This window comes from Typopeltis vanoorti, chromosome 4 (genome assembly GCF_054136105.1).
Source record: "Typopeltis vanoorti isolate ZY-2024b chromosome 4, IOZ_Tvanoo_1.0, whole genome shotgun sequence".
Classification (NCBI taxonomy): domain Eukaryota; kingdom Metazoa; phylum Arthropoda; class Arachnida; order Uropygi; family Thelyphonidae; genus Typopeltis; species Typopeltis vanoorti.
In genome coordinates, this window is record NC_143552.1 from 121,516,261 (window position 1) to 121,544,079 (window position 27,819).

The 27,819-nt window shown below is 33.4% G+C and overlaps 1 pseudogene; it reads right to left on the reverse strand.

Annotated features, from left to right (window-relative positions):
- LOC150107647 (metabotropic glutamate receptor 4-like) overlaps nucleotides 1-27,819 on the reverse strand; it is a 461,121-nt pseudogene that overhangs the window by 83,055 nt on the left and 350,247 nt on the right.

Sequence of the window (27,819 nt, forward strand, 5' to 3'; positions counted from 1 at the left end):
CAAATGGTCGATCACGCGTTATCGCGTTGACGTCGCTAACTAAATAAAAAAATAAAAAAAAAAATTGGTCACCACACGAAATTCCAATTTTTAGCTTGGCAATGAAAGTGTTTAAGACGTAGAACGAATGCGCCATGACATTAGGCGTCATTTTATTGGGTAATGTGGTCATTTTATCTAATAGGAGAGAGAGAGAGAGAGAGAGAATAAATGAAATTCATTTCTTAGTTTACCACGTAAATAACAGTGAACTAGGTTTTGCTCGAGGGCATAATAAAACATCTTGAAGAAGAGAGTTAGAATAAGTACATGAAGTACAATTTTACTGTTAGTGGAACATAAAATAGGTTCAACTGATTTCTCTAAGTAATGAGGTATATAATGGCCATTGCGGAGGTCGCACAAGATAAATGGAGATAATCAGTTACATGAGGAGTACAAAAAGCAAGCAAAGAAAGTGACTCAGGTAACACAGGACTAGTAAGGGGAGCAAAAGTGCGGTAAGAGCAGCAGTTATCAAATGATGCTAAAAGAAATCACACGGAATATTTTCGCTATGTGGCTAGTAGAAAGAAGAATATTTATGGGAAAATGATGGTGGTCAGTGATAATAAGAGAATGATAAGCATTGAGCAGTTCATTAAAGTATTCCAGAAATTGAGAGCAGTGGGAATGGAGGAAGGAACCAATGATGGCGAGTGAACATGTGATATATGAGGAATGGAGTAAATAGGGTTGGATAATAGATTAGTGCGTTGGATTGGTTCTTTGTTGGCTATCAGCAGGTTGAGTATTTGGGAATGATATCCCAAAAGAGGAAAGTCACTAGTGGTGTTCCCTGGGGATCTGTTTTGGGGCCATTGTCATTTAATTTGTACATAAATGACATTGAAGAGGGCTTAAATGGTGATATACAGTTGTTTGCAGACGATGCAAAGTTGAAGATCATTATGAAAGTAGAGCAGATGTCGTAGCTTTGCAAAAAGACCTAAATAGACTGTATGAATGGATACATACGTCAGGGTCCAGTTTGATGTTGGAAGCAAAGGTGGGATGCAGAGAATAGTGGTGGGGAAATTTTAGAGGAGGTGGAGAAGATAAAAGATTTCGAGGAGATGGTGGATAGAGAGTTCGTGAACTTCTTGAAATTTTGTGAACATTTTGCTAAAATTCTGAGTACCACACAGTGGATTATGGGAATGATGTGGAGAACACTGCCGTGTAGAAGTAAGGATGTTTTTATTAAATTTTACAAGGTTTTGATCAGGCCGCATATGGATTGCTGTGCACAGATTTGGTCGCCAGGTTTTCACGAAGATAATGAGATGATGGAGAGGGGTCAGAGGCGACTGATTCAGTTAAGTTTGTTTCTGGTATGTAGAATGTAAAATATAAGGACGGATTGAAAGAATGCAAATTAAAAATCTTAGTGGATAGAAGGGAGACAGGCTTCATGATTGGGTCTTATAAGTTAGTAAGGCGTAATTACCAGATTAACGTGGGTGTGATATTTCAAACTCACTATCTGGAGATAGTGAGAAAACGATAGGCCATTCCTGAAAGCTCTATAAAGTGGGTGTGAATGGGTGAGGAACAGATTATATATACATATATATATATATTAAAGAGATTGTTAGGAGAATGGAAAGATACATTATGAATGTGACTACACCGCTTTGAAAGAAGACAACGGACACCATAGTGTGAGGGACATACGGAATGGCGATCACCTTAATAATATGTAGGAACTCCTTTCGCTGCGATAACTGCAGCAATATTACAGGAATACCTTCCACAAGCGAACTATAATGATCAATGGGAATTTTGAATAATTCTTCCTGTAGCCATGTAATGAGGTCTGGAACTATGGTGGTGGGGATGTCCGTTATTCTCACCCGACGTTTCAGTTCGTCCCGCAGATATTCAATAGATGTTCAAGGCTCTGTGGATCTAGTCAACTGCGGTGACGTTCATGTCCACAAGCCACGCAGTTACAGCAGAAGCCTAATGACATAATGCATTGTCTTGCTGAAAGAGACAATAGTCAGTTCGGTAGAAACGCCAAAGAATAAGAAACATTGCATTGTCCAGAATGTTCAGATACCTGTCGCAGTTTCAATATTTGTGGCACACCACAAACACAGGTGCCACAATTTATGTCCGAGGCCAAACCAGGAAAAGCAGGATCATACTATCACCCAGCCACCTCCGAATTTCATAGTTAGGGTCATGTTCTGTGGTAAGACTTTCCCTGGGCATCAGCCACACCCTTCCATCTTCTCGGTTAGAAGGTGTAGTGTCATTCATCGCTCCATAACACAACTTTACAAGCTTCTACGTCCTGCTCTACAGGCTCTTTGCACCAATGAAGATGACGCTGCATGTGAGATCAGGCTTGCATATTGCGATCCTAACATGGAAACCCATGTCGTAAGTCTCGGTTCTGAATGTTTTGTGTAGATTCGTGATCCACTCGATGCTTGTAACTCCGCTTTCAACATGTTGACTGACGAATGGCGGTTTTTATGTATCGTCCTTTGTAGCACTGTACTGCCACTCTCCTGTCACGTTCGTTGAGTGTGGTGGGTTGCCCATTGCGGGTAGTACTTGTAGTCGACTCCTTGCACTTTCATCTCACTATAGTATCACTGCGTGTTGAACTGGAATGGCTCAAGTTATTAACAATTTGCCGAACAGATAGACGTATTATCCTATCACAATGCCTGTTTTAAACTGCGTCAGTTCTCTTTTTGAAGCCATTTCCCCTCCGACATATCTGCACTGACTTGGGAGAATCATATGTCTCCAAACACGTGACTCGTTACATGGCGCGATGCCCCTTGCCTATGGAGATGTCTGTTGAATTGTTGTGAAGAGTGCCTACTGAAATTACAATATGCATGAGGTTGGGAATTTCCTATTATGTTTATCGATGTGTTCATACGGTGATTTTTCACTGTGTGTTTCACATCATTTTATAATTCATTTTTTTTTAAATTTTAAGTTCAATTAATTTATTTTTCGCTTTCAGCACTGTCATTCGTTTAGGGATTATGACTGTGAGATTATTTGATAAAATCGGCCTTGGACACATTCGGTAGTTTTCATATACTACGGTATAAATGTATAAAGTGTGAATTTGGGTTTTTTAGAAATCATGCTTTGATACCCAAAATCAAGAATGTAATGATATATATTAATGAGATGCTATAATGATATATATTAATGAGATGCTATAATGATATATATTAATAAGATGCTAGTGCAATGCTCATTATCCACAAATTTACAAAGACTTATACAAATTCCGTAATCAGTTAAAGTTTAAATTGTAAACAAGCCATGGCATATAAAAAAGGCTAGTGTTGTCTGAGTGGTTAATGTCCTCCTTCTAACCATGAGGTAACAGAATGGGTTCGAATTCTGCCGAGAGAACGGAGGCATTTCATTGCCATTAAGTGAGAGATGAATTTCATTGTCTAGTTTAGGATAATCTCAGTAAGCATGGAGAGAAATATTACTGCTTTCCCCGCTTATTGAAGGCGAAGTGTTTGGAAAACGTTCCATGTTGTGTCTCTAGATTATGTGTGCAAAATAATCATTACCTGCCCACAGTACTAACGTTCAATCGGTTTACAACCATCACAGAAGAGGTCACATAAACCTTTTATTGATTTTGAAAAAAGATAATTCCATGTATGCATTATAATTCGTTCTCTTGGAGAATTAATAAAACTCAATGTTTGTTCTATGCAAATTTTAGAAAATGTTTCTATCTCTGAATGCTTATAAGACTAACTGGCATTTAGCCATATTATCTATCCTTTTTTGTATTTTTCTGAACATCTTGAATAATGATGAAAAAAATAAGCTTCTGTAGAAGTTTTTTTTTTCCCTGAAATCTCTTGCGTTTTTTCCCCCTCAACGTTCAGCTGTGGTTTCTTCATTTTTGAGAGAGAGAGAGCTTTAACTTGACTTAGTAACATTTCTCCCCTTTCTTCAAGAAAAGGAGGAGTGTGTGATGTGTATAAATATAACCAACAACAGGAACCTGCAGTGAAATGCGTTAGGATTCTTTAATATTGATTTCTTAGAGTGCTGTCATAAAACGAGGATAGATAAATTCCACAATGTTATTCGTTATTACTTGCGAGAATTTCTTGAAACTGAAGGAAATCAGGAATTTTATTAGGTGTTCATATTTCTACTCATTCATATATTATAAAACAGTTGAAACGTTAGGGGAGTTGTTAAGTAAGGAAATTATTGTAGTTAGTGGTAAAACGTGGATTTCGTAAATTCATTCTTGTATAGTGGCATAATTTATCATCAACAGAATATTTACCCATTGTCGTGGGTGGACGCAGGAATTTCAACGATGGCTTTGAGAGGTATCACAAGAAAAATCTGAAAATCTGCCATATTTGGGTTTAAACAGTGAAAAATTATTCGGAGTTTCCTATGTTCTTCGCTAGCCGCAAAGTTTGTAATCTAGGAGACTCACGGGATTAGTCACTAAGTAATCAGTGAAATTAGAATTAGGATAATAGGATTATAATTGAATTCTTAATCCCTTTGTGTCGACGAAATGTGGTGCAAGGGCCCAGAATCCATTGGTAGAAGACGCCTCATGTCCTCTAGTAACATTTCAATTTTTAATAATTACTTAAAGAGAGTTTCGAGGCTCTTTTGCTTCTGTCAAACCTACATTGGAATGAGTACGCCTTTAGCGAAAGAAGAAAGCATACTAATTCCCATCATCGTAAATAATTTTATTAATATGTATAATCATTTCCAGCATTTGCGACTCTTTTTCCAGCATTTGTGCATTTGCTGATTTCTACATTTAGAAATAACTAATGATATTCTGTTCTTTCCAGAGCAAAAATATCTGATTAATTTTGATATTATTTATTTTATCGTTAAAATCGTTCTGTGTATTTGCGGGTTTAAATCAACTATATATGGCATAAGTGTTTTACTAAAAGCACAATTAAGGTTATAAAATGAGTTGTTCTTCCTTAAAACCTTAATATTCATAACTGTCATGAATATCGCTTATTAAATATGCCGAATTAGAATATGTAAAAAATAAAAACATCATCTAACGCCTATTATTCCCATAATAGGCGTTAGATGATGGCATTTTGGTTATCTACAGTTAAATATACTGTAGATTATACTGCAAGTATTCGAGCTAATAAATGCAAAGAAAATTTACTGGAGTCATTCTTACATAGCCCAATTGATCATTACTAGTTAAATATGAGTTGACTAAATGACCTACATCAGTTGAACTATGATTATAAGAAGAAATATTTAATGTTACCCTTCGCAAAATGGAAATAAGGATTTGTAGAGCTACCTCAAGCTAGGGGGATGGGTACTTTGAAATTTAACGTCATATGTCGTTCACCTCTTTAGAAACGATTAGACAATATCTCTATGTGGAACAATTGAGTTCAGTACAGGAAATAAATCTGTTACAATTAAAACTGTGGTACTGAAAGTGTTTCCAAAATTTCTAAATTAAAAACAAAAGAATTTTCTTCCGTTCCTTCTTCTAGTCGTGAAACGAAAGATAGATCTGTGCAAACTGTGTAGAAAATATTCAAACATCCCACCTACATGTTTGTAAATGTGTTCCGGTGAAAGACGAACTTCGTCGCTAATGTGAGACCACCACCATGAATTCAACTTTCAAGAGGGCATTCATTAAATCATTAATTATATTTGATTTTTAAAATAAACAATTAAGTTTTATATTAGGTGTAACAAATTTGAAATAAAAAATAAGGGAAAAATTAATGACTATGCAAACCTGGAAAAAAAAAACGGGATAAAGTTGTATTCTGTTCAGAATGCTCTTTGTTAAGCCAGCAATAAAGCATAAAATTCTCTACCAGGTGCATTATTTCAGAATCAATCATGCATTATACTACCTTCAATGGTAATTAACTTACATATATATAGCTGCCAATCAAGAAAGCGATTCATCTCTGCTTTACTTTTGCAACCACTCTTATTGAGCCCATCTTTTCTTCTCACTTCCTTCGAAATACACTCCCACAGTCAAGAGAACGACCTGATGTTCGAAAGATGACCTACGCTATAATTCTCCTAGCAGGAAGTCTCTATAACGTTATTTCATTGAAGATGATTCAGACGGTCTCAAAGGGAGGATGAAAGATGTTCCTCCAGGAAAATCAGGTTTTTCATCTTCCCAAATGTATTCCGACCAAGCAACACACAATGTTCCATAGCTCTAATTAGTTCAGTCGTAATGTCAGGTATGAGTTTTTTTATTCCATCTAAAATTGATCTTTATACTGGAGACAGAATTTTTTATTCGTGCATTCTTTATGATTTATAGTGCTACCATATGGAAGCAAGGACACTGCACCAGGACAACCATTATTCATTAATGAAATAAAGAACCAAAAGGCTTCACTTCGGCGATGTTAAAATTATTTAAATTAAGGGGATATTTAATCCCACATTATTTAAAAGCCGAATAAGAAAACTCTAAGATAGAAACGCTGAAGACCGAAACTCTTTGATTTCTATCTTAGAGTTTTCTTATTCGGCTTTGAAATAATGTGGGATTAAATATCCCCTTAATTTAAGTAATGATATTATTCATTTTTTCTCACCGAACGAGAATGCAGTAAGCATTTTTGAGAGAGAAAGAGAGATTTTAATTTTCAAGTCATAGTGTTTCTATCATTATAGAATTTATCAAAGTAACACTTTTTTTTTGAGATTAATGAACATGAACACAATGAACATATTTCAAAAATGTTGCACAATTGTCATTTTGAGAAAGGTTTAAAATAAAAATGTTACGATTTCGAAAAACTTTGCGCCAACATTTTTCTATTGTTGAGTTTAGTGAATTTGAATTCTTGCAAACGTGAAATAACTTTTTTAGATTGGATGATTACAAGAAAGGTTTCAAAGTTAATTTTAATTTGTGATTAATCCAGCAAAACCTGCTATATCTTTAGAAAAGCAAGCTAGTCATGTTGATTAATGATTGTGTCAAAACAAAGAAAAATAAGACTCTTCCAATTTCGTGTCAAAAATTGTTTAAAATTACAGTGGATGTTGTCATTTAGTTAATGATCGCTAAGGTAACGAAATCTAAAAGGAATTCTTTCATTAACGGAATCTTCTTCATCTTCTTCGTCTGCAGCTTCTCCCACTTAAGTGGGGTCACTGTTGATGATGATTCTCCTCCACATCCTCCTGTCTTGGGCTGTCACCACATCCAAGTTCTTCATTCCTCCATCTCTTCTTTGGCCGCCCACGCTTCCTCCTTCCTTGCACATCCATCTGCATGACCCTTCTTCCCACCTATTAGTCCTCCCTCCTCATCACATGACCAAACCATCTCAACCTTGCCTCCTGTATCTTCGCTCCTAAGTTCGTAACTTTCACTGTTCCCCTCACATAGTCATTTCTCAGAAGATCCTTTCTGGTTACACCGCACATCCACCTAACCATTCTCATCTCTGCTACTTCCATCCTGCTGATGTTATTTTTCCTCAGGGCCACAGTTTCTATAGCATACGTCATAGCTGGCCTCACTACTGTCCTATAGATTTTGACTATCAGATTGATCGGCACCCTCTTATCGCATAATACTCCAGCCATCTCCCTCCAGTTCCTCCAACTCGCTTGTATCCTGCATCCTACTTCCTTTTCAGCTCCTCCATCTTCTTCCACTTTTGAACCTAAGTATCTAAAGTCCCTCACCTTCCTGATGACATTTCCTTCCAGCTTCAGATCTGTCTCCTGGTCCACTGTGCAACACATATACTCTGTCGTACTTCTGCCCAGTCTCATACCTCTCTCTTCGACTACTTTTCTCCATCTTTCCAGTTTAGTTCCAGCTTCTTCTCTTGAAGTTGCACATAGGAAGATATCATATGCATACAACATTGTTCAAGGCGCATTTTCTCTCACCTCCTTCATCACCACCTCCATCACAATATTAAACAGAAACGGACATATCATTAACGGAATATTATATATTTTTTCAGCAGGTTGCACACTTTTTTGAGAGAATAAGTCCCATTGCGCTACTGTCTGCTTTCTGTGCAGATTATAAACAGAGCTTTATTAGAATTTAAATAAAAAAAAACTAGTATATTTTTATTATTAGTTATTATTTTTTATTCGATATAAAAAAAAGCAGAACATTATTCATTGATTTGATTTGGAAGCGTTATATTCTTTTATGTTTCATGTTTGCTTCAAAATCATTCCAAGGTTTTAGTTTGGTAGATATGAATATGGATATTTCGTCGTTTTTGTTTTTAAAAATAAATTATTGTAAGAATTATCCGGAGCGAGATAGCATTCTATTAATTACCATCCATAACTGAGTTCCTGATATATTTCAACACTGTTATGTTTATAAACATAACAATGGCAGCACATTGTTATGTCTTTCAAAACATATCAGTTTATTCTCTAAATAAAAGGTAGATTCTTTAGGGCATTTCGAAAACGTAGAAACACATATATTCTCGCGTGTCAATTATGACACTCAGAGTTGATCAGCAGTGGATTATTCATACTTCTTATTTTCACTAAACTGTATTTGTATGCAGCATGGAATGATTATTTAGCTATTCACTCTGGTTAAAACGCAAAAACAACTAGGATTTATAGTGAAATGCATTGGAATATTTTATCATACACGCATGTAATGGGAAGATCATAAAATAGAGACTATGCAAATGAATAAATGTTCTAGAAAGACGCTTATGTGACGAATTGGAATAAGGAGCGAAGTTTCAACCCTGGAGACCAATGGAATTTTCGAGAAGACTTGTTTTGATTGTTTCTAACTTAGATAAAAGGCTATAAGTAGAATCAGTATAATGTTACTCCTACTCTCAGACTAAGAGTAGGAGTAAGATTATACTGTATGAAAGAGGCTTTTTTTAATTTTTGTCTTCAACTCGGGATTCAATAACTTTGGCAACAGGGCTTGTAATTTTACCGATGTAAACTTAGGATAAGTTTACGAAAAGGAAATCTCCTTTTGTGGACCATTGTCGAATAACGTGCACCGTAACAATCCGTGGTCAGAATGACGTGTGGAAAAATTCGTATGTGCACTTGACAAACATTCACTTGTGAACATTGTGTGCATTCTTGTTCACCGTAAATAATGTAAAAGGCAATGATATTAACTGTAAATATATGTGGTAATTGAAAACGCCTCGATATATGGAGAATTATTGTTATATTTGATTTTGTTCAGTGGCGTTTCATAGCTTATGATGTAATTCATGGCAGTAATTTTATCTGGCAAAATGCAATTGCCATGTTGATCCTGAATTGTCATTTCAGGAATTTCATAACTTTTTAAAGTTTAAAACACACATGTTCTGGATCCATTAATTTCATTCCATCTACTTCATTAAATATGCAAATATGGGAAAAAAGATGTCAAAGATTTCTTTTTTTTCCCCTAATTTTATTTTATTTATTTATTTGTTCATATGATAAACTAATAAGCATACAAAACTAATTGTATTCTTCAAAGATGCACTGATTTAAAATTTTTATTGGGGTAAAGTTTTCTCTCCTTTCTTTATACTTTTTTTCAAATGATAAACCTGAATAATACAGTAGTTAGATACCACATGTCAAGGGAGACTTCAGTTTAATTCGTATCATAACATCAAATAAAAAAACGTTTTGTTTGTTCGATTTCTTTAATATATGATTTTAGAAAAAAAAATATAAAAATTCAAATAATACTTGAATGCATGAGGCAAAAGACCCAATGCTTTAACTATAAGCAAAATATAAGCGCCTGACGTGAAATCCGAGAAACTTGCATCCTATGGCTGGCTGGAAATCATTCAGTTGAAAAAGTTGTTATCTGCTGTACGATAAGGCAACAAAGGATATTCAACTGAAATATTTAATCGCTAGTGTTCTGGATTTTTTTATTTTAAAAAACAGTTCTTCGACTATGTCAAAAAACGAGTGTTTTTTGACATAGCAAACTAAGGCTACATGTTTACCCCCCCCCCATTTTATCATAATTGTAAATATAATTGTGATAGCCATGACAAGCTATTTGAGACGAATAGGTTACAATGACAAAAATCATCTATTTTTACAATAGATTTCAAGAAATTTCATTTTACGAGATAAGGAAAGCTGTAAAATGTCTGCAATTCTGTGAAATTTATCACGCATGTGATAAACTTCCCCATGCAACTAGCGTTTTCAGAGTCAAATACGAGAAAGATAAATTCACTCAGACGCAGTGAATAAATATCGTGCACAACTTAGTTTCGATAAAAAGTTCTGAGTTAAAATTTAACTTTATTTTTTGCATGCGTAGACGTTTACCGCTTATTATTTATACAGCAGTTAACATTCAACAGAGTAAACAAGTATCAATCCGAAAATAATTTTACTTGTATCTGGATATTTAAGACAAATTACAACTAAACATTTAGGAACAAAATTATAGCATAATATGATTGTTCAAATCTTACCTACAATCCAATATTGCAAAGGATTTGTCTTAATATACCAACCCACATATTCATTAGCAATATTTCAACATTTGTATTACAATTACGGAATTCATGTGGCGCCCACAATAAGCCAGGAAATAGAAAATATGTAACACCCTGGCAAATTCATTCACTATTGACCGACTGAAACAGAGATCAAATCAGGATGGTTACAGGCAAATTCATCGAAAAACAGTTAATCGAAAGACTAACTGTTTTTTCGATGAATTCAATTCATCGAACAGCAATTCATCGAAAAAGCAATTCGCCGAATAAACAACTTGCCGAATTTCGATGAATTCTTTCATAATTCATCGAAAAGTCATTTTTCTTGCAAACTATTGTTTAGAAAATGTTCAGTAACAATGCGGAACGTTACTCATGATACAGACAACATATGGAAGCGGTCATTGAAACGTAATAATTATTTTCTTGCATTTTAGAGCATTTAATTTAAGTGTACATCCTGCTTCATTGTACAGTTAGCGATTTATCTGTAGGGAAGACAGGAGTACCACATGCACTTATCTCCCGAATAACCTCGAAAACATGTAACTGCAGTTAATAAGGGGAGGAATAGGCTAAGAAATTCGTTCTACCAAATTTTGTCACAATAAGTCTAGTCGACTGAAATTAAAAATTTCATTAATTTCATCCAGCCAGAGCGAAATTGCTAATATCATTTAGGAACTTCTTTACGGAAATGTCATGATAAAAGTGATTCATTACGAACTAAAACTGAACCTTGCATTCAGCTTCTTGTACTGAAAACTTCTGCTAAGTCAGCGAGTTATTGTAATACATAATTTCGACATTTTTCTTTGTCGCCCCGAATATAGCTGAACTGAAAACTGGAATGGTTCGACATTTTTTTGTAAAAGTTTCAAATACGGAATCCAAATAAAATTTTTTCATTAATAAATGTAATAAATACATAAATTTACTGAACGTAAGTTAGTAGGCCTAATACTGAGATGACTAGGCTTTTCCTGCTGGAAATAGGCAAGTCGGACAAGAAGAACAATAAGAATCGATATTGTTCTGTAATTATTCCTTAGTAAAGCAGCATTGCTATACTAACAATCATTATATTGAGGAGGATGAGGGAAAATAGTATTAATCATTAATATTACTACTACTACTACTAATAATAATAAATTGATTCTTTGATGTAAATATTTTTCACAATATAATAATAAAATATACAGGAATTCAGAGTAAAAATATTGGAAAACTTGAAAAAATTCATTCCTGAAGATTTTTCAATCATGTTTCACTTATTTACTCCTGTTTCTGTTATTCCTCAACGACAGGAGTGCCACATGCACTTATCTCCGAAAATAACCTCGAAAGCAAGTAATTGCAGTTAATAAGGGAAGGAATAGGCTAAGAATACTAATGAGTATATGTGTGGGTATATTTCTGGGTTTTGAGGAGGTGATCGGTGCAGTTTGTTAAAAAAAAAAATAATAGGTTAAAATATTCTCTAGGAAAGGAAAATAATAAAATAAGGAATGATGAATAAAGAGTCTTAAAAAACAAACCTGTAAACCTTTTAGAAGCATACTCATCTAGTGTTATATTTAGATGAGCAGCGGTTGGAAGTCTTATTCGACTTTTGAAGGATGCCAGTGGTCGGCAGATCACAGTTAGAAAACACAGTGCTAAAGGAAATTGGAATTGGGTTGAGCTGTTTTGAATTAAGGAAGAAGCAACTGGCCTTAAATCGCTGCGTGTTTTTCTTATTCGGTTCGCTTGTTTTTCGGCAAGAAAAAAAACAAAGAAAAAATTTCAGAGAGGAAAAACCTTCCATCCTCGTATGAGACAGGCTAACTCACCTTCAGGTTAAACGCCCTGATAAAGGCGCTTGACATCCTTGATAAACGTAGGATGCTGACGTCCTTTTCAGCAGTTTCATTAAATGAGCTGTAGAATTTTTCTCTTCTCGGTTTCTGCAGTTTTGTAGAAAATAAGTTTAGGATGGAGGACTTTTTTTTATACATTCACGCCAAGTTTTTTTGTAGTCTTCCATTTTCCAGAGATGAGATGTTTCTTAAAGTTGATTTTTCTGTTTTGGAATTTTCGAGTTGGTTCGAAAAAATGGCTCAACAGTGCGATCGTGCATGATCGCATTGTTGAGCCATTTTTTCCATGAGGAGACGACTACGAGAGTGGCATACCTAAATATGCTAGAGAAATTTGTGTTTTCCAGATTGAGAATGTGTAGGGCCTCATTTTCCAGCATGATGGAGCAACTCCACATTATGGCGACTGCGCGTATCCCACTGCTTGTGGCCACCGCGCAGTCCCGATTTGATTTCGATGGATTTCTTCTTTTGCGTATATTTATATTCGTGTATAAATAATTAAGTAAAAGAGTTATTTTCCCAAATGATTACTTTTTCCGATTTTTAAATATGGCTATGTTCGTGACCGAACAATTCATCGCGAGGAAAAATCAGAAAAATTCATCTCGCGAACTATTGATTGCAGAAAAAATTCGCTGAAAATGTTATTCGCTAGAAAATTGAAATGATATTGCATTGATACCGATATGAAAAGTAAATGCAGTGAAGATAAATTTCGTAAAGGCGTAAACTTTTACTAACGCATAAACTGAAACAAACTTATTTGCCATCGCAATACATAAATGTCTTTTTACTGTATTCAGTGTTAAACAAAGCCACCTGTTTTCTGGCTTCTGCATTATAGCATCTGTTGAAGTGAAAGTTTCTTTAATGGTACATGGACATTTTCATTGTAGTCTTCGGACAAAACAGAAGTAGTAAAAATTTATCAATTCCTGAGTAAAAATGAATACTTCTGTGTGTTATAAGAAGTTGATTTACAACAAAATATTAGCATTTTTGAGATATCTTCTATTATTGATAAGACATAAGAGCTGCTGACAGTAAAAAATAAATAAATAAAATAATGAAAACCTAATGTATTGAGATTAACAAATTGTTCAATGCTAGCAATGTTGAATTCTTTCCTCATATCGTTGTTTTTAATATGATATTGCCATTGATGCCCTCTATTCACGCTCCTAATCTTTCTCTCTAATATCTGCGGTCTCTAGACTTTGATAGTGTTTTTTTTTCTTTCTAAACCAGCTTTCAGATCTATAATTTTTTAAAACTGGTTCGAACACTGTCTTGTATACAGCTAGTTTTAGTGTTTTGAATAATTTCTCTAATTCCATGAAACTTTGTTCTTTTTCCTTCCTACCATACCGGCTTTGCTAATTCTGTTGTCTATTTCCATATTTAAAATTTTAAATTTGCCAACTTTACTAAAAATTGTGCCTAAATAGCTGAAATATTATGTAAGTTCTCCATTCAGGATGCAGTTCACATTTCGTCTTTTTATTGTTGTTGATTTTCATACCAAATTTAATACAGCATTTATTCAGTTTATTTAGGGAAGCAGACTTATACTGGATTTATATGAGAGTATATTATATATATATATATATATATATATATTTTTTTTTTTTTTTTTTTTCTTTTGGATGTACATTACGATAATATCCAGTGCGTAACCACCGTAGATATGTTGAAAATATAATATGAAGAATATCATATAGAGAATGATTCAAAATTTATGCTTATTTAGAAGAATTTCTAATGCTTACGCCCCCCCCTCCTTATTTTCTCCTGCAATTCAATTACATAACCACTCTTAATTTCTACAGGTTTGAAAAAGTTTCCAGAGAGTATTCATAATCTATTACTCCATTTTACCATATTGACAAAAGAAATAAGAGAATAATATTGTTGTACCGTGAAGATTCTAATTCTGTAATCTTTCTTTGCCATCTTAAATCAGCTGTTCTACTGTCTGCTGAAATTATTTGAAATTTTAGGAACACTATGCTATATTTTCAACGTGTAAAACTGCTTATATGCATACCACACAAAAGAAAGTTCAGTAGAAATTTCAGAATTTTGTTTCTTTTTCTTAAAATAATCTAAATATTTTTACTTCTACTTCTGATGCTGGTTGCTATTTCTGAAGTAATCTACGTCTTAGAAATACTACGTCTTAGAAATATTTGATAGTAATCCTCTTAGCTGAAGGAAAAGGGTAAAGGCTTAGATTACTCTGGGTGCTATTGAGAAAGAAAAGAGAGGACACTTAGCCAGAAGGGACACTAAAGTGCCTCAAGCTGTAGTGCGAATTAGATCAAGAATGTCGTGTTTTGTTTTCAATTGTTGATTAGTAGACATCCTAACATAGAAATAAATATAGACATTTCTTTCACAGGCTGATACAGTATTTATGCTAAAATAAGTTCTTAATTTTTAATGATCAGTTTCATTTTTATTATCGAAAAATTATAAATTATTGCTTTCAATTATCTTGAAAAAGAAGATTTGAATTGTTTTTGAAAGAAAAGGAACATATGCATAATCTTATTTTTTGGTGGGGCGAGGGGGGTTATAGACTTATTCAATCTGCAGATATTTGAGAGAATTTATTTTATAAATTGCGCAAGACAACTGTTACAAACGTAAATCACTTGGGGAAACATGTCCATTCATTTTAGTGTAAATAGTAGCAAATGTTTAGCTACTTCAACAATGCCATGTATCTAAACTGGAAGAAAAAAATATTCATACAAGAGTAATAGCATTTTACAAGAGTAATAACATCTGCTGATGTTAGAACTCTTATATAAATAATTTTTTTCTGACATATCTCTATTAGTTATAATGTAATCAATCTACAGATTTTTGTCCTCTTTTATTCTACCATCTTATGGGCAGCGATTTCTTCTTTGTACTACAAGAAAAAAAAAGCAGATAACACAAGAAAAATATGTAGTATTTTCTTTTTCATTGGGTGAATTTACAATGTCCTTTCTTTGTGTTTTGGAAGGAAAGTGTAAATGATTATTTTCTTACTATTTTTGCCATTATAACACATCTGATACAATTAGTATATCTGAACTAGCAGAAAATATATACATATCAATTTAAATCATAACCGTTAATTTCATTTTGTAATGATCAATTATACAGGAAAACCAAGAAGATTACAATATAAAGAAAATAAAGAAAAAAAATAAGTGATATGATTAAAGAATTTCATTTTATTCTCTATAAAACAGAGTCGCTCAAGCAGGTCTTTCAGGAAATCTGTGAAGTATTCTTCGAAACATGATTTTGAACAAAAATATAACATAATCTTGAACCTCCGCTTTTCAAAAATAATTCAAATATTTCAAATAATTATCGTGAATTAATTTTTTTCGAGAACAAAGAAAATGTTTTGTGGAGTAAGCGATTAGAAAAAATTAGCAAAAAAATAAAAATAAATAAAAATGAAATTAGTGTTCCAAGGTAAGGCGATATTTAAATGAAGAAACTATGCAAGAACTTTATTTTGTCCAGGCATTAAAATTGCTTTGTACAATAAAAAGAGAAAATAAAAATAATTTCTATATTTTTAGTTTATCCAATATAACTAGGATTCAGTTACCCAGCATAGAACGAGGAACTGCATTCCTTGTTATAGACAACTGAGATGCAGCTATGAGCGTGAGATAATCCGATTAACTGTTCTCTTCAGCGGGAGGGTTTATCACACCTTCTAATGGACATGCTGGCCGAATTGCACTTCTTATAACTTCAACAGATAGCATTCATCGTATCCAGATTTATCTGGACGTCAAGACGTCCTGCCCGGTTGAGGGGGGGGGGGGTTAAACGAGGAGGAACTGGTACAATTAATAGATGACGTTGAACCAAATGGCGGGGAAAGTTATGCTAAAGATTATGATTGTGATGAGTCCGTTAAAGAATTCAGTTTAAAGAAATTAGCAATAGGATTAGACTTGATAGGAAAGTTATTTTATGGATAATGATCTCTCAATGGAGCTTTCCAGAAAATTTACGAAACAATTGGATATTTGTTTAGTTCCGTATTATGAACTTAATAAAAAATTGTAGCATAGTGGTAAGCAAGGTCTTATTACTGACTTCTTGAATTCATAACTAAACCAACCGAAGTATGCAATAAGAACTATTGCATATATAAATAAAGAACATCTATGAAGTATACATACAATTTATAATTTTTATAATTTTTTACTATGTATTTGTTGCATAGTTTATGTTTTCTTAACTTACATGAATTACCTGAATATGTCATTGTTTATATAATCTTAAAAAAAAGAATAAAACGATTTGGGAACCTAAACCTACTTTTTCTATGTGATTTGTGTCTCGCATAACGCGATTTATATAACGCGGTATTTTTGTGGAACCTAACATCCGCGTTATACGAGAGTTACCTGTACTTCAATTTGTATCTTACCTTCCAAGTCAGCAGACTTCATTCCTGCCCAATGCGGAAGTGTTTAAACTATTTAAGAATATGCAAAAAAAAAAAAAAAATTGACTTCTACTGTAAGCCGAAATTGTTCTATTTTTTTTTTTTCATTTTTATGCAATTTACATAACTGTTTACTATTAATTTACAAGTATACATACACATATCATTTGTAGAGAATTAGCCAAGAACTAAAATTAGACAAGATTTTTGCATGTGCATCTTAAATATTTTTTATGTTATTTAAATATTTTAGTTATCATCTTTATGCTAAGACCAATACTGTAGATAAAAATTCCTATTACCAACAAATTTATCATTTTGTCAACAAATTTATTTACCAAGTATTGAAACTAATTGATTTTCAGTAATAATAATAATCGTATGATGATACACGGTCGTGAGTCCCCTTTATGGGGAGGTACGGTACCATCTCATTCTCCCAAAAATTTTATCCGGGCTCCGGAACAGCTGATGAATCAGACCCATGGCTGGGTCAGTATCCTGACTGTAATCCGTGTATGTTTACTGGACCGGTTTGCCTGCTTGCGGGATGAAAAACTCCAGATAAACTGGTGAAAAAAACCCTGCTGTTTGTTCACGCCCAAGACCGGCTAACTTGGCTATGGCAGATCCTTAAGCTCCTCACGTCATTGACGGGAATCGAACCTAGAACACTCTTTCCCTAGGAGTACGGTTGCGAAGCTCATAGCGACGAGGCTAACCGCGCGGACTTATTTTCGATGATATTATACTGTAAATGGATCATATAGTTTATATATATGTTATCTGATTTTGCTGAACTTTTTTTTTTTCCAAATAACTTTTCCATTTTCATTCACTTTAACTGACTTATTTACACTTAGGCTGGTAGTGATGCATTTTCTCTTGCTTTTATAATATGTATAATGTAACAAACTTGCCCTACTTTTATATTCCCGTTATTTTCCACATGTAATTGCAATTACCAGCAACTTTCGTATACTGATAATAAATTAATCATATGAGAATTAGTAAGTAAATACAATTATTCAGTGACATATATTATATATATATTATATATATTATTATACGTATTATATTATACATTATGTTACATTTCAATTTTTGCAATAATGTGCATTTATTTCAGAATACTATTCAAAACATAACACTACAAGTTTCTTAAGCATTATTACTCTACATTGTAAACTGAAGACAGTCGTTTTTGTTGTTTTATATACTTCTTTTTATTACCTATTTTTCTGAAATCTAGTCTTCTCGTTTCCGATAATCTTTGTTAGTGCATCCTTATTTATTTATTCATTGTAATTTACTCATTTTAAACACTGCATTTGTATACAAATTCTCTTTCCTGGTTTGGATTATTGCATGTGGTCAGTAGAGGATTATTATCATTAGGGGAGATACTAAGGGAGAGTGATCAGGGCTTACTTCACCTTTACGACGAGTTGCCTCATACCTGAAAATACCTCAGGCGCAAACTTCACTTATCTGTCTGTATGCTTACTTGCGAAAAAGGATTAAAACCGAGTTTAGAAAATTGCTTGGTATCTTTAACATAGTATATACCCAAGTTAAAAAACTTTTCACATATATATTATTATATTATATTACATATAATTATACTATATTATATATATTATATTATAAGCTGTTGATTATCTGCCATGACAACTGGAAAGTGTAGTTCACAAGTTGAAAGTGTAGTTTTAATAATTTTACAAATTATTAAAAATCAAATCAAGCTATAAGATACAAACGGACGTGAAATCCGTCAATAGCATTAAATAAAACATTCAAGATTTCTGTTTGTGTTAATTATTTTGAGTTTTTGTCTGCAGCTTCGTGATGTGACTTTTTTTGGTTTCTTGTTTTGTTTGTGGTTGATCGCTCTCAAACTGCTATCTTAGGGTATATTCCTAAACAACTAAATGTTTTCGAGGATGCCATATGTGTAGTTTGTTCATTTGAATTTTATGGGTTTCACACTAATAACTTTCCATATGCAAATATCTGCGGCATAAATATGCTTCGGCCGAATGGACTACGGCTTCGATGACTGTGTAATGTCTAAGTGAATATTAAATATGTTCTTCTGGCCTGCTTGCTTTTGATAGAATAAATAAATAAATAAATAAATAAATAAATATATGGGCCACACTATGGAATCTGTGATGCTTGTAGCTTTCTAGTGAAAGCTCTCAGTGTATTCTACAAAAATTCTGAATTCTGAAGGAACTTCGACAATGGAAATAACTTCAACCTTAATACCCCATTAGGAGATGGAAATGAAATTAAATGTTAAATATATTAAATATTAAATATCTTTGTGATAACTTCAGCGTTCTCCTTACGATTTCTTTTAACTGCAGAGAATAGGATATGTAGTTGTATCTCATTAAAATCTCAATCTGAGCTAATTTCATAATTTTTGATTACATTTCTTTCTTAATTGTGGAAAGGCAGCATGCTCTAGGTTTCCCATTACTATTGACACTATGGAAAACTGTGATGCTTGTAGCTATCTAGTAAAAGTTCTAAGTGCATTCTACAAAAATTCTTTAAATTCTTCGTTTACGATGCAACTTTATATTCAATGATGAAACTGTTGATTTCAGCCATTGATTTCAAAAATGTGATAATATAAGAACTTTTAAAAGATAAACCAGAAAGAAACACAAATAACAGTTTATGAATAATATATTATCTATTATCTACCTTTTCCGCAACATGAATAATTATTCACTTTTAAGTGAATAATTATTCATATATAAACAATTATTCATAAATAAAAATTAAGCTGACCGTCAATTATAATTGACGGTCAGCTTAACAGCACAATACAACTTATATCTGAGACTTCTCAACAAAACTAACAGCTCCCAAGGGGGCCGTGCCCACAGTTTGGGAAGTGCTGGACTAAAATACTCCACATCTGTCTCAAATAATCAAAACAACTCATAACGATCTTTCCAAAGGTCGAAGTTCTCGAGGTAGCCAGTCAGCTAAAATACCTAGGAGTAACAAGAGATGGAAAATTGAGATTGAGGGATTAGGCCGATGAGCGCTAAAAACAATATATACAGGAGTTATATTACCAATTATCAATTATATTGATATTGACGGTCAGCTTAACAGCACCATGCGACTTATATCTGGAACCATTAAAACAACTCCTATTTATTGGCTTACAATGCTAAGCAACATAATACCACCAAATCTAAGAAGTGATGCTTGTTCACGAGAATATGACAAAGTACTCAGAAATATTGTATTGCCTATACATAATGACATATCAGAACTATAGCTTAACAGATTGAAATCAGAAAGCCCCCCCTCTTCATGAAGATAAACATCTGAGAATGATTAATTAAAATACTAAAAATTAATGGAAACGAGTGTGGAGCATAAATACTAATGTCCAACTCAAAATTTAGTTTGATAGTTGCTGCCTCAACATCCCGGCAGGGGCGAGCAGTAGTGTCTGGCGCCTGTGTGCAAAACTTTAGTTGGCGCCCCATCCTCCCCTCCAATAAAAAAATCACTTTAAAAAAACGTTTTTTTTTTAAAAATATTTCCTCCTCTTTGGCGCCTTTACTATCCTGGCGCCTGTGTGCATCGCACATATGGCCGGCGTGCCCCTGTATCCCGGGTGTGGAATTGGAAAGACATGGATAACACTGAACAGGATTCGTACGCAATAGATGTGCAAGCTTTCTGTACAAGTGGAGAAAAATTCCCTCACCGGAGTGTGACCGTGGACACCCGAACCAATCAATCCATCATATTTGCATTGAGTGCAATCTTCGCGCATATACGAGTCAAAGGAGCGACTTCCTAGAGGTGACACCGCCTTCTATAGACTGGATCAGAGAACATAATCTTAACTTATAAGTCCTTTGTCCGTCAAACGTGTAACTGCCTGTTTTACTGTAATTATTTATCATTTACACTTTTTTTTTATTTTACTTTTTACATATCTGTACCCATTTTTGTAAATGTACTTTTATAACTTTATGTAGATTGCCATACGATAAACAATAAATAACTTCCTGGTAGGGTTACTGTTGGGAAGAAAACGAAAACACCACACACACACACTTAGTAATCTACAGTTTATTCGACATCTGAAACAACTATCGTTCAAAGATTTGAACCGTAGGTCAGATGTCCACAGAAACTGCACTTTCTCGCGATAGTTCAGGGCTCCTGTGCAGTCAGTCGAAATTATCAATTTATTGTTTTTTCCCTTAATATTAGATATCACTCTTTCTAGACATGTAGAATGATGCTAAGCTGCAAACATAACTTTAACTAGGCAAAATAGCTGAAAATATCACAACATTTTCTGCAAAAATGGTATGGCGCCGTAAATGAATTCATTTTTTATATTTAGAAAGACATCCCAACTAATGTAATTCTGATTTTTATGTGAGGTCTCTTTGAGTTTACTTAGGTAGGTCGATATCGATGTTTATTCTTCTTTCCGTCAATTTACTATTTCATAGCGAACCCTCTCTCTCGTTTCGTTTTGGTTGCCTAAGAAATATCGATGTTTATTTTAATTTTTTAAATTTAGTAAAAAAAAAAAAAAAAGATTACAAGCATTTATACTTCCAGTCTATTTTTGACATCCGTGCATCATGGTAAGTGAAGAAATTTCATAGTGAATGCTTTGCTTTCTCTATGTAAAAAAATGTGGCTAACATTCCTTTCTTAATTAAGTTCATGTATTTCAGTAATGTAAACTTGCGTACTACAGAACTATATATATATATATAAACGTTTTTTAACTTGGGTATATTATGTATTCAAGATACCAAATAATTTTATATAAACTTGGTTTTAATCCTATTTCCAAAGTAAGCAAACGGACAAGAAAGTCAAGTTTGCGCCTGCAAGTAGTGCAAGTCTAAGACAACTCTTGGTAGTGCCAGTCGAGGCAACTCTTGGTAAAGGTGGATAAAGTTCTGATCACTTTTCTTAGTGTGTATAATACTAATATACTAATAACTAACTAACTAATATACTAATAACTAACTAACTAATATATAATATATATATATATATATATATATGTGTGTGTGTGTATGTGTGTGTGTGTGTGTGTGTAATATAATATATATAATAATATATAACTAAATAATAACTAATAAAAAGTAATATACTAATAAAGTATACTAAGAAAAGTGACCACAGCTTTATCCACCTTTACCACGAGTTGCCTCGACTGGCACTACCAAGAGTTGCCTTGGACTTGCACTACTTACAGGCGCAAACTTGAATTTCTTGTCTGTTTGCTTACTTGGGAAATAGGATTAAAACCAAGTTAATATAAAATTACTTGGTATCGTGAATATATATATATATATATATATATATATATATATATATATATATATTTATATATTTCTGATAACATGATCAGAAAATGACACTGTCTACCGGCAATTTACAGTTCATTTGTAAATATATAGGCTGTGTATTTTTTAATGCCTGGAAAAGAAACTTTTTTTTCCTGGAATCATTCATTCATTATTTGGTGCCACAAGTAAACATGTGGAGAGCAATTAACTTTTCTTAACAATTAACTAGAATCTACACAACTCTTAGTGACCGATCTTCAGGGCCGTTCCGTGGGTTTGCGCCGCCTGAGGGCAAAATTTTTGTGCCCCCCCCCCCCCCTTTAAAAATTAAAAGATCCCGAAGTACAATAACACGTTTCGAATCATTTTATTATACTGCACATTAAGAGGAAATCTCTCCCCCTCTCTCTCTCTCTCTCTCTCTCTCTGTAAAAAATATAGTTTATGATCCTTTTTCATTAACGTATGAATTTTTATTAGCTAATGCTGTTATTTAGAATTTATGATCAGAGATGTTGAAGCCTAGATTAATATCATGGCTTTTAAGACGTCATTAAAAGAGTTTTTTTAAGGGGAAGGGCGAAAAAATATGCTACTGCACGTGGCGACAAAATTTCTAGGGTTGGCCCTGTGGCCAGTCCTGGTGAATATGGTGTTTGAGGTAGATATTGAAATCCCAAGTCGTATATTGTCTGTTGGATTTCATAAGCAGGTGCATTGTCCTGCAAAAGCAACACGCCTCTGCTTAGTTTCTCGAACCGATTTTCCTTCAGTACCTCCTTCAATTCCTTCAGAGCTGCTGTAACAGTTTCACCTTTCTTGAGGTAAGGTAAGGATTACACCATCCATATCCTAAAAGACAATGGCAAGAACTTTCCCTGCTGACTGTTTGGTTCGAAACTTCTTTGGCCATGGAGAACCTTTGTGTCTCCACTCCATTGACTGTTGTTTGTTCTCTGGGTCATAGTGACGAAGCCATGTTTCATCAACGGTTAGAATATGAGCTAAAAAATTTCACGAGGATTAAATCCCTTTATGAAATGTTCTTTTAACATCTCAACTATACCCGCCTCAGTGGATATCATTCACTGCAACCAGTATGCCCCGCCAAAAAATCGCTTTCTGAACGAAGTAGGATAAATAGTAGTTATAAACAGTAGGATAATAAAAAGATATATACCTCTCAAAATAATCCAAAACAAACAAAAAAAAAAAAAAATTGCACACACATCTTCGTCCCCACACGCCTTATAATTCATTTTTCGGTGAACTGTATTTTCGATGAATTGTGATTTTTCGATGAATTGTTGTTTTTCGATCAATTGCGTTTCGATGAATTGTCTTTTCGATTAACTGCTCATCGGTGAATTGCTTTTTCGGGGAATTGTCTTTCGATGAATTGCTTTTTCGATTATTTGTTGTTCGATAAACTGATTTTCGATGAATTGTTTATTCGGTGAATTGCTTTTTCGATGAATTGTTGTTCGATGAATTGCCTTCGATGAATTGTCTTTCGGTAAACTGTTTTTCGATGAACTCTCCGGATACCATTCAGGATATATCTATTCAGATCTGTATTAACCATATACCAAACCAAAATATCAAAAATAACTGAATACCAAAGTAAATAAATTTGCTATAACCCGATTTAAAATTAATTGATTTAACCATAAAAAGCTAAATATCAGACCTTTGAATTGTTTTCCAAAATCTTCCATACTTAAAAATAAAATCGCTCTTTTGATGAAATCCCCATACTGAATAATAAATGGAGATCAATAATAACGCTTAAATGTACTGATATTCACAACAGAGTGCCAGAGAAATACGGAGTTAAGGAGAAACCCCCCGATATTCCGTTAAAGAAGGTGTTATTGGTGGTTAACTATTCTATTATTGATCACGATCATCTCATTTGATTGAACACAAGAATCCTGATATCCAGTTCATTGAAGCTGATCCCTGTTTAATAAAACGATTAATAAATTATTCTGCATATCACTGTCGTCAAGCACTGAGATATGCACGGTTAGCTTAATGGAATTTAATTGCGTAATGAACTTTCATGAGCCCAACTATGATCCTTACTAGTTTACAGAGCTACTAACTTAAAAAGCACGATGATTTATATAGATGATTAAAGGAGACCATACATCAGATTCTTGGATAACACAGGTGCTGCGTTACTCAGTCGAAGTCGAATTTCTCAAATGAACATTGCTCTATAATGAAGATTACGAAATTAATAAAGTTCCACACATACTTTTTCTGATGAATTTGTTCTTGTTAACCCACTCTTTTCTTCGAAGTATGCCACTAGTAGAGTGACTGAATATTTGTATTGGAATTAGAAATATTCAAAGGTGATCTTTTTTTTTTATTTGATAAAAACAGAAATACAGTTTGAGATTTCTGACTGTTGTTTATCATTTCTATCTTACTTATTTTATTATCAACATAGATTTAAAAAAATATGCAAAATATCAGATGTTGGAAGTTAAAAATGGTAAAGAAAATGAATTGTGTCCCATTCTAGACAATATTTATGAGACATTGAAAATACATTTTGGTAGGAATTTAATACATTTTGGAAAGTTTCAGATGAGATACGTTGATTTGCACGGTGATTGGTGTCCACAGTTTCCAGCATTATCATTACCAGACGTCACTCGAGCATTTGAACTTCAAATGCAAGCAGATGTTTATTCACTTTTTCTTTTCAAAAACACATTTTAATATTTATAAAAGTATTTTGATAGATTCTTCCAAATGTGAGTTATCGATAAAGCCACAAGCTCTTGTAATTCCCCCCCCCAAGCGTTGAAAATGTTTCTATAGGCCTAAAGTAATATTCAGGCAAAAGTTATTTCTTTAAAAGGTTCAAAAGAAAAATAATAAATTCTATTCAGAAGTAAATTCATTTAATTATTATTATATAGCATGTTGTGTCATTAATGGCAGCCAGGCTCATTCCAAATCCAAATTAAATAGGCAATGAAAATATCGTGAAAATGCATTGCATCATGTGCATTTTCCTATGCTTTTCCTAATACCATGTTCCTTTACTATTATAATTAATAATTTACTATTATAATTAATATATATATATATTAATTATATATATATATAATCCATTAGGATTATATATATATATAAATATTCTCCCGGGAAGGAGAATCCATTCCGATAATAGGGTAATCAATCTGTCTTCTGGGATGTGTTTGTTTATTATTACACGTCGGAAAATTTAGCCTTTCTTTTACGAAAATTGTAGTTTTTAAAGTGTAACTATTTTGCTTGTATAACAGTTGGAAAAATGTACGTAGAGTATTAACAAAATTAAACAAGGTAAAGCATAACACAACAATTTAACTAAGTTTATTTTTAAGAAAGTTTTCTATAAAATAAAAATAATTATATTGAAAAACAGAAATTTTTTCAAGTGAACTTAGATATTCTAAACTTATAGTTGAAAGAACTGAGACACTTTAATGTCCTAAACCGATTAATTATTTATGACTTCTAACAAACCCATGCAAAAAAGGTTGAAAAAAAAATACCATTATCAAATCCTTTTAATCTTCATAGTCATCTGAATCGGTGTCCGAATTGCCATCCATTTCACTTAAACTGATCACCAAAGGTTCGCATAATTCTTCGATAATTCCGTAACTGTCCCAATACATATTTTCCAATGAGGTGACATGAGAGCAATATTTTCCCCAGTTTTGAACTGTAATGCTTTCAGTCGCCTGTTCTGAAAGCTTAAAAAGTTTTGACATGTCAATATCTCCAGTTACGTTGCGATGGCGATTGAAACTTTTCACTTCTGCCCAAACATACTCAATAGCATTAATATCGCAATGATATGGTGGTAGCCCCAAAGCTAGAAATCCATGCCCTTTGAGTATCTTGTCAAATTTAAATAGTTTAGTTCTGGGCGAGTTTCTTTTGACCAAATTAAGCAATTCAATTTCTCGCATATCTGGGGAATGAGAAATGTTATTTGCAGAGAGCCAATACATAACAACTTGCTTCTTATTAGATCAATTTTGAACTTTGTTTAATCTAATAGAGTAATATGAAGCGTTATCAATTATAACAACAGCATTTTTAGGAAGGTTTGGAATCAATTTTTCTTCTGCCCACTTTTCGAAGATCGTAGAATTCACTTGCCTATGGTAATTGGCTTTGTATAGTAAGCTTGAATTCGGTAAAAAAAAAAGCATTTCTCCACCCTCACACAAAATTATTATGCGCCACGAGGCATTTCCAGTTTATAGCACTCCACATTCTTCTTTAGACTGCCAATATTTTCCATAAGTTAAATTACTATCAATCCAAGTTTCATCTAGATACACAATCGGTCTTTTCTCCTCCCTGAAACGTCTTATTGCTCTCAAATACTGCGTTAGACAAAACAATGTCACTTCGCTCCATGATAAGTTTTCTTTTATTCTGGGACTTTTTAAAACAAAATCCGATTTCATGAAGTATTTTCCTTAAAGTTTCTCTTTTCCAAGGAAAATTAATTTTTTCTTTAAGCACAGGAATCAATTTCGGAACAGTTGTCACTCTTTTCTCGACCACGTAAAATTCGTGAATAGTTCTTCTTATAACGTCTACATCAAAATCATTCAAAGCTACGGTTCCGATGGTTTTCTTTACTGTGGCGCTTTTTTTAGGAGATTTAAATTTTGACTTACCTTCACCTTTTGATTCCCTATGAATTCTTTTAACAGTCGACCCCGATACGCCCACAATTGCACTTGCACGTTTTATGACTTGAGAAAGGGGAACAAGGAGACGATTCTTTTTCGCAGAATGTCAGCACATTATTCAATATTCTTTTGCAAGAGCTACTGAAACTACAGTCAGCAAGTTCTGTTGTTAAACAGCAACAGAACTTGTTGACTGTACTGGATCCATCATACAAATTAATAATAAAAAATATAATGCAAAACAGCGACAACAAAAATCAAGCTACTACTAGTACAGTGACAGACAAGAAAGCACATGATTTCATGTTGGCGACCAATTCGTATATCCTTCATTTCTTTCTCCCTTTCAGCATGAATCAACTATTCTTGGCAAAATGCCAAGGAGAGATCTACAAATGGTGGGCGAACTAATACTCAGTTCGTCAGTAAGGATTCGAAAAGTTAAAATGTATAAAATAACGTATTCTCTTATTATAGTTTTGTACCAAAAGTAAATAGTCTGTTTTTCTCGATTTAAACATTTCAGTCAGGTTAAGTCTAGACCGTAGGCTGAGCTCAAATTTGAACATTATCAGAACTGACTATCCTTAAGGAATTTATTTCATATGCTGAAATCACATAAATGTCGATTACAGTTGAATTCCACAAATAGAAATATTTCAAAAGTTTCATTATCTCTGAATACTCTATATGTGCATTTGAAAGCACGGAATATTTTGATTTTCGTTTGCGACATCTCATAAGTGTTTTCAGAAATCCATCATAACCAAAAACCAATGAAAAAGCCCTGCTTGATTATACAGTATGTTACAACATCAGCTTTTAGGAATAAAGAAT